The sequence below is a fragment of the Marmota flaviventris genome, chromosome 2 (assembly GCF_047511675.1).
Source record: "Marmota flaviventris isolate mMarFla1 chromosome 2, mMarFla1.hap1, whole genome shotgun sequence".
Taxonomy (NCBI): domain Eukaryota; kingdom Metazoa; phylum Chordata; class Mammalia; order Rodentia; family Sciuridae; genus Marmota; species Marmota flaviventris.
This window is the reverse complement of record NC_092499.1, coordinates 90,860,334-90,870,032: the sequence shown is the minus strand read 5'-3', so window position 1 is coordinate 90,870,032 and position 9,699 is coordinate 90,860,334.

Genomic DNA, 9,699 nt, shown 5'->3' with positions numbered 1-9,699 from the left:
TAAAATAAAGGAATGCTGTCCGTCTATAAGTACAAAAAAAAAAAAAAAAAAAAAAAAAAAGAAGCCCTGTGCACCCAGGCCTAGATACCTACTTCCACCACCCCTCTCTGGATCTGTTTTCCTTTGAGCAAGAACTGCTGTAGGCATGTTGCCTAAAATTCTCAAAGAGCTAATTTTTGTTCAGACAGATAAAAGGCTGTCAGGGTAAGAGTAAGGTAGGTAAAATGTACAGGCCTTGAAGGCACATGAGGAGGAGGTTGTCCATGGTTGTGGAAGTAGCAGGATGCTCTTGGCTGTGCCTAGCACATTAGACAATGGAAACACTGCAAGTCTGGTGGGAGAGTTTGGGCTCAATATGATGGGCAGGTTGGAACTCGTGTGTATTCTTGATTGTGAGTGTGCATGTGTTAGAAGAAGATGGGTAATAAAGGAGGAGCTGGAGTTGTGAATGAAGACATGGAAAGCCCCTGGAGAGGAAATCCTAGAGAGGGATCAGGAGAGACAGCAAAGTGGGAATGGAGAAGAGAATGCAAATAGAAACATGAATCTGTGATGTATCAGATGGGAAAACCAAAAGCTAGCCTGAGGCTAAGTGCGTGATGGTGGCAAGGATAGGGCTGTGGTTCCAGAAATTTCGAACGCTCTCAAATCTCAGTGTGTTGCCTCTTGGCTCCGGATGCTCCTTCTTACAGGTGCCTTGTGAACAGTGGGTTGCTCTAAGTAACCCTCCTTTATGTTGAGGGTGGTGGAGATTGCTGCTGGAGGGAAAGACTCTCCTGCCATTTGAGAGGGCTGGGGACTAGGTGCAGGGAGAGAACATCTAGGGGAAGCCATCCAGATTGCAAGCCCATGTGCGGTCTTTGCATCCTAAGCCTGGTAATCATTTTTCTACAAGCCTCTTCAGGGGTATATCAGAGTCCTCACCCAGCACTCTAAGGGCCTGCCCCACTAGAGCTCAGATTCCCACTGCACATGCATGCCACCTGTGCCACTAGCTTCTGATCACCTTCTTCCTTGTCTAAGCTCCAGAGCACGGCCTATTGCTTTCCCAGAAACTCCAGATCAGCTGTGGCCTGAACAGTGGGTTAAACCTACCTGCTCCATCTGAATCCTATCCAATAGTCTTTCCTTGAGTACAATTTCTCAGCCTAGGTTTCCATATGAAGTTTTTTTTTTTAATTGTTTTAAAAAAAATAAATGACAGCGGAATGCATTACGATTCTTATTGCACATATACAGCACAATTTTTCAAATCTCTGGTTGTATATAAAGTATGTTGACACCAATTTGTGTCTTCATACATGTACTTGGATAATGATGTCTCTCACATTCCACCATCCTTGCTAATACCCTGCCCCCTCCTTTTCCCTTCCACCCCTCTGCCATATCTAGAATTCATCTATTCCTCCCATGCTCCCCCTCCCTAACCCACTATGAATCAGCCTCCTTATATCAGAGAAAACATTCGGCATTTGTTTTTTTGGGATTGGCTAGCTTCACATAGCATTATCTTCTACAATGCCACCCATTTACCTGCAAATGCCATGATTTTATTTCCATATGAAGTTTCTTTATATCTTATGGTTATTCTTATGATATGGTCCATAATTCTTTATATTAATTTCCCCTATATATTTCCCTCTGGGATTGGACCCAGACTGGCTTCTATTATTGTGTTTGAGAAGCCTGCTCCTGCCTAATTACTAATCTATTGTAGGCAACTTATCTCTCCTTCCTGAGGGCTTTTAATATTTTTCTTTATTTTCTGTGTTCTGCAGTTACACTGCAATTTTTACAGCATGAATTGGTTTTGTCCTCCAGATTTGTTGCAATTCCTGAATAATAGCTTATAATAATGATAGCTAAGACTTTTGGGAATTAGCTTCAGATCAGGCACTATTATAAATACTTGACAATGTTAATTCATTTCATATTCACAATACTATCATCATCTTCATTCTTTTTTAAAAAATTTTTTGTAGCTGTAGATGGACAGAATTCCTTTATTTTATTTGTTTATTTTTATGTGGTGCTGAGGATTGAACCCAGTGCCTCAGACATGCTAGGAAAGCAGTCTGCCACTGAGCTATAGCCCCAGATCTCATTATTTTCATTCTTTAGGCAATTTAAGTGTCTCGTTCATGCCACACAATGGTACATGTTGATGGCAGGATTTGAACCTAGGCTTTTCCCAGGCTGTGTTAGTCAACTTTATATCACTATGACAAAATATCTGAGATAGCCAGGCACAGTGGTGTACTCCTGTAATCCAGAGGCTTGGGAGGCTGAGTTCAAAGCCAGCCTCAGAAAAAGTGAGGCACTAAGCAATTCAGTGAGACCCTGAATAAAATACAAAATAAGGCTGGGGATGGGGCTCAGTGATCAAATGCCCCGGAGTTCAGTCCCTGGTACCCACCCACCCCCATCCCCCAAAACTCTGAGATAAACAACTTAAAAGGAGGAAAGATTTATTTTGGCTTACAGTTTCAGAGCTTCCCGTTCATGATCACTTGGTTCTATTGTTTGGGTCTGTGAGGCAGAACACTGTAGCAAAAGACATAATGCAAGAAAGCTGCTTACCTTGTGGTAGCCAGGAAGAAGTGTGTGTGTGTGTGTGGGGGGGGGCAGGGCACTTTTATATAAAGTCCCTCTCCCCAAACCCATTATGATATGAATCCATCAATGAATCAATCCATTGATGAGGTCAGAGCCCTTGTGATCTAATTGTCCCAAAGCCTTACCTCTGAACACTGCTATACTGGGAACCAAGACTTTTGGGAGGACATTTAAGTTTCAAACCATACCTGGCTCCCCATGTATTTCTTTTCTGCTTAAGCCAGTTTGAGTTTGGTTTTTGCTACTTGCAAAAGTCCTGACTAATCCATTGGGTAATGGGATAAATATTGCTGCTACTTATGAAATAAATCTAGGAAGGACAAAGTTTGAGAAATAATAGGCACAACATGGTATTACCTCATTCAGGAACCTGCTGAATGTCTCGATTGATGTCAGAAAGTTTCAAAACCATCTCTAGCACTTGTTATTAGTGTATTCCAAATATTTCCTGTCCCTGTGGCCTCTACTGGAACTGAATGTCTTCCGGAAATGAACTGCCTCTGAGCTGTATTTTGCAGCAGTGGGTCCTGAAACTCTAGGGTGGCAATGAGTTGTGATGTGTGTTATGATTTATTATTAATGACAAAAGCATCCACATTTTCAAATAATGTTCTTTGAAATTTTAATTTTATTCTGATCGAGGCACCTTTTCTGTGTCTATATATGATACCAGGGATTGAATCCATTAGTGCTCTACCACTGAGCAATATCTCTAGCCCTTTTTGTTTTTAATTTTGAGACAAGGTCTCACTGAGTTGCCCAGACTGTCCTCAAACTTGCAATCCTCCTGCCTCAGCCTCCAGAGTCTCTAGGATTACAGGCATGTGCCAAAATGTCCAGCTGTTCTTATTTTGAAAAAAATCAAATAGTTTTATAATTCTTAAAATGATAAAACATTTGTTCCCTGCCCACACCTATTCATTTAGCAGTAATTGCATTGAACTCTTTTAGTTATTTCTTTAGGTATTTATTTCCATATTTATAAAAAACATGCTTATAGTATTATTTCTTAATTATTTTGCAGTTCTTGTACCCTATCCTTTCTCTACTACCCAATATTGTTATAATTTTGGTCAATATCCGTTGTTTATGTTATTGTGATTATATAAATATAATTGTATTTAATCTATCTATCTATTTATCTATTTTTGTGGTGCTTGGAATTGAACCCAGAGCATCATGTTTTCCAGGCAAAAGGTCTACCACAGATTTATATCCCCAGCCCTTTTATTCTTTATTTTATTTATTCAGTAGTTTTTAGTTATATATGACAGCAGAATGTATTTTCACATATTATACATACATGGAGTATAACTTCCCATTTTTGTGATTGTACATGATATGGCGTTACACTGGTCGTATAGTCATATATGAAAGTTATGTCTGATTCATTCTACTGTCTTTCCCATTCTCATCCCCCTTTCCCCCACTCCCTTCCACCCTCTCCCATCTGTATCAGAGAGAACATTCGGCCTTTGTTTTTTGAGGATTGTATTATTTCACTTAGCATGATAGTTTTCAGTTCCACCCATTTACCTGCAATTGCCATAATGTCATGCTTCTTTATGGCTGAGTAATATTCCATAGTATATGTATACCATATTGTCTTTATCCATTCATCTGTTGAAGGGTACCTAGGTTGGCTGCATAGCTTAGCTGTTGTGAATTGGTTGATGAGGCTGCGTCAGTGTAGTATGCTGATTATAAGTCCTCTGTGTATACACTGAGAAGTGGGATAGTTGGGTCAAATGGTGGTTCCATTCCAAGTTTTCTGAGGAATTTCTATACTGCTTTCCAGAGTGGTTGCACCAATTTGCAGTTCCACCAGTAATGTACATAAGTGTACTTTTTCCTCCATATCCTCACAACATTATTGTTACTTGTATTCTTGATAACTGCCATTCTGACTGGAGTGAGATGAAATCTCAGTGTAGTTTCAATTTGCATTTCTCTAATTGCTAGTGATGTTGAACATTTTTTCATATATTTGTTGACCAATCGTATTTCTTCTTCTTGGAAGTGTCTGTTCAGTTCCTTTGCCCATTTTATTTTAGTTGTTGATTGACTTTTATTTTATTTATTTATATGCAGTGCTGAGAATTGAACCCAGTGCCTCATACATGCCAGGCAAGTATGCTACAGCTGAGCCCCAGCCCCAGCCCCATCCTTTCCCATTTATTGATTGGGTTATTTGCTTATTTGCTGTTAAGTTTTTTGAGTTCTTTATATACCCTGAGGATCCTTTTACTCTTTAGATTTCCTTGAGCTTAATGGTTACTCACTTTCATTTGCTTAGTTTTCTATGTTACTATCACTAATTTGCCCTCAAACTCTCCACCAGCAGTGTAAATTTTCTCTTGACATATCAGGTAATCAGCTTAATTCGTTTTTTCTTCTTCTTTTTTAAAATTTTTTTTTAGTTGTAGATGGACACAATACCTTTATTTTGTTTATTTATGTTTTTATGTGGTGCTGAGGATAGAACCCACTGCCTCACACATGTTAGACGAGCACTCTACCACTGAGCCACAACCACAGCCCAGGTTTTTTCTTCTTCAACTTCCTTCTCTTTGTTTTTTTTTGAACCCAGGGTCGCTTTACCACTTAGCTACATCCACAGCCCTTTTTATTTTTCAGTTTGAGACAGAATCTCACTAAGTTGCTTAGGGCCTTACTAAGTTGCTGAAGCTAGCCTCAAACTTGGAACCCTCCTGCCTCCACTTCCCAAGTTGCTGGAATTACAGACCTATGCCACTGTGCCCTGCCTTCCTTCTTCTTTTGGTATTCCTTTATGTCCCATGTTAGACTGCTTTCCGTTTAGGTAGTATCCTAGAATTTCCTTCATCATCATCATCCCGGCTATTGCCTTCACCTTGCTTTTATGTTGCATCCTGTTTCCCACATCCTATTCCTTCCTCTTCCTTGGCTCATTGTCTTGTTTTGGGGGAACACGTCCTTTAGTACCTCACTTTAAAAAATGAACTCTAGGGACCAGCAACAATGACATCACCTGAGAGCTTGTCAGAAATGCCACTCCAGACCCACTGAATCACAATTAACAAGTTCCCTGGGTGATTATAGCACTTTGAAATTTAGAATACACTGCTCTGGTACATTTCTGCAATATGCATTCTACTCTTTTTTTTTTTTTTTTTTTGGTGATTCTGGGTATTGAACCTATGGGTGTTCTACTTTTGAGCTACATCCCTAGTCCTTTTTATTATTTTGCAATTCTCCTGCCTCAGCCTCCTGAGTTGCTAGGATTATAGGGTGTGCCACCATGCCTGGCTCTACTCTCATTTTTTTTTTTTTTGTACCAGGGATTGAAACCAGAGGTACTTAACCACTGAGCCACATCCCCAGCCCTTTTAAATATTTTATTTAGAGACAGGGTTTCAGTGAGTTGCTTAAGACTTCACTAAGTTGCTGAGGCTGGCTTTGAACTCGAGATCTTGCTGCCTCAGCCTCTTGAGCCACTGGGATTATGGGCATGTGCCACCGTGCCCAGCCTCTATTCTCATTTTTGACTGGGAATAAAACTGGAAATAATTTTCCATCAGAACATTTCTATGTAGTCTTCTAAGCTCCGTTATTGCTGCCTGTAAGTTCAGTCTCATTATGATATTCCAGCCCTTTTTATGTGACCTTTGTCTTTCTGTTATTTTTATTTCCGGGTCTCTGAAATTTCATAATGAGCTTTGGTTTGGGTCTTTTTTTGTTTGTTTGTTTAGTGTTCTGTGTACTCAGAAAACCCTTTTAACCTGGAGGTTCTAGTGGTTCTGCAATATTTTCTTATATTATTTCTTCAATAATTTTCTCTAATTGTTTCATCTATTATCCAGCCCTGTTATTCCTAACAGAAAGACATTGGACTTCCTGACATGCTCCTCTGAGACTTCTTATCTTAAACCTCCCATTTCCATGGGAGGTTTTCATTTTGCTTTTCTGGGGAGATTTTATCACTTTTATCCCCTAATTCTTCTATCAATTTTATTTTCTTCTGCCATCATATCTTTAATATACAAGGACTCTTTATATTCTTAGAACATTCCATTTCATAGCATTTCCCCTTTTTTCATAAATGCATCATCTTTTTACCCCTATAAAGACATCAATTATACAGTTTTTTTTTAAAGTTTTCTCCTGGCTTTTGCACCTTTCAAGGTCTTTCTTGGGTTTGAACTATGGCTCGGCTTGCTTTTTAGCTCTCTGCCTCCACCCTGCCCTTGACTGCAGTTTTAACTTTTTTTCTATTGAGCATAAATATTAGATAAAATACAAGATCATATATGTATGACTGGATGACTGTTTACATATATTTTTATCTGAGTAACCACCATCCCCAATCAAGATTTAGAACATTTTCATCATGAATGAAATTTCCCTTGTGCCTCCTTCCAGAAAATACCCCCACCCAAAGGTAGCCACAATTTTAACTTTTATTACCATAGATTGATATAGTCCATTCTACTACTTACAAACATGGAAACAGGCAGTATGTGCTCTTCTGAGTCTGGCCTCTTTCACACAGCATTACACCTGTAAGGTGTGTTTCTCTGACCAGTTTCCTGATGGCCATATGGTGATGGACCCATCCTGGCTCAGCTCCAGCTGGTGATTCTGTGTAGGTTCCTCCCTAATAATTTACAGTCATCTCTTTGAACTGCCACCCTATGCAAATATGGCTCATTGCTCCTGGCAGCTAACTGGTATATGAGTGAATGTGAGTGAGTGAGTGAGTGTGTGTGTGTGTGTGTGTGTGTGTGTGTATGGGTGTGTGAGCCTGGTCTGAATTCTTGGCTCTTTCACAGATGCATCTTTTCACTTGAGCAAGTCTCTTTTGCTAATCCCACTGTTTCTCGTTCCCCAGTCCCTTGGATCCACCAATCATTTTGAGCCTCTCCAAGGTCAGCAGATTTTATATTGGTGAAGAGAAAGCTCATTCTGCTCATTCATTATATTGCTCATTCTGACAAAGGGGGGTTGTCTCACTCCTCTACCCCACTTTATGAAGACCAGGAGAAGCTGGGGTATAGGCCATACAGCAGCCTCACTGCAGGTGCCTCACCACTGACAGGTGTCAAGGTGAATTTGATGAGACTGCTGGGTTCAAATGATATTAATACTATTTAATATTCAGAAAAGTATGATCTTAAGACATCAAGTGTTTCAAAGATATTACTTTGAAGCCAAGAGCCAATAATTCCAGCTAGAAAAGATCCCTCTGAATCTATTTGAGCAAGGAAAATGGTAAAGGGCTAGTTGAAGCTGACTTAAAATTTTCAAACTTCAAACTTTCAAGCTTCTAACTTTTCTCTGGGTCCTTCATATCCTAATAATACTACTCCTTATTTAATTATTGATGGCATCTTTTTTTAAAGTTGATAGCATGCTGTTCTTTAATGTATAATACTCATGGTACAGGATATTGCATCTAACATTGTTATAAATAAAAGGGAGACCAGATCAGTCATCAAGGGCTCCAGAGTGAAAAGCATCTTCTTAATCTCCATGTTTATCATCTTTACTTTCTGGGTGTAATTTAATAAGGTCATCAATCCAAAGAATGGTAATTGCAGCTTCTGTTGCAAATTTCAAGCTCTTCACCTTAACTATGGTTGGGTCAAACATTCCAGCTTGCTTGTTGTCTTGAGGTTTACCATTGATCAAATCAAGACCAATCCATTTTAGATTTTTATGTTCTGGATTAACTTGAGCCTCATTATGAAAAACTCTTTAACTTTGCAACCAGATCTGTGTAGTCTTGGGTAGCATTAACTGCCAGTGTATTAGGAATAACAAGAAGAGATCTTGCAAACTCTTCAATAGCAAGCTGTTCCCAAGAGCCCATGCTGGTCGCATAGTTTTCAAGGTATATGGAAAGGGCTGCTTCTGCAGCGCTCCTACTAGAACCACAGATTTCAACTCCAAAACTCCTGTTTTATAAATGTATTTATAAAATGTATTTAATATATTTTTGTACTGGTTGTAATCTTTTAAGATCAAGCTAGGGTTTTACTTTATTTTGTTTTTAAAGAAAACATTTACTCTCTTGATCTTTAGATTCATCATATACAGAGAACATATTCTCTTCAGGTAACATATTCAAAACTGCCATGTTTATAGTTCAGGTATTCAGAAAGTATTTAACTAGAGTGTACATGATTATTATAATAGAAGAGGATCTTTACATCTTGATAGTGGCCTCAAGATATAAAGATTCTGGGGCTGGGGTTGTAGCTCAGCAGTACAGCACGTTTGAGGCCCTGGGTTTGATTCTCAGCAACACATACAAATGAAATAAATAAACAAAGGTATTGTATCCATCTACAACTAAGAAAAAAATTTTTAAAAGATGTGAAGATTCTTATTCCATATACATATATATATATATATTATTGTGATGCTGGAGATTGAACTCAGGGCCTTGCACATGCTAGTCAGGTCTGCTACCACTGAGCTACATTCCCAGTCTGGATTTCATATTTTAAATGCTGAAAGAAAGGTTTCTAGGGCCTTATGTTGCAGCAGGCTGGCTGTAACACCTCTGATTTCAGTGCCTTCTTCTCCTCTGAAGGGCACTCTCTGATGAAGCTGGTCCCCTCCATGCCATTCAGAGCTTCCAGGAGTGGGCCTTTGTGGTCTATTGCATCTATGTTGCTCCTCTGTGCTGTAGTGGGCCTCTGAGACATGCCCAACTTTTCCCATGCTTAGTGGGAGCCTCTACCTGCCTTAGAGGGGTATGGGGCTCAGCTTTTTGTGAGGACTAGCTGGCAGTAGGATATGGGAGGAGACAGGGGGGTTGTGTCAGCAAACCAGGCCTGTTTTACCTGCTCTGTCACAGTAAGCTCATCACTGAAACAACACATTTTTCAGAAAAGAGTTTATGCCCAGGATGCCAAACACAAGGAGATAGGAGTCTACCTCTCAGAAGGACAGGGTTGAATAAATAAGCAGGGTGGTCTGAGGCCTGGGGAAAGGTGATTGGAGGTAAGGGAGTGAAATAGTTGGTGGTCCATGCATGTGTAATCAAACTTGATTGCTCTTCATAGGACACATGTTCAGAAAATAAACATGTTAGAG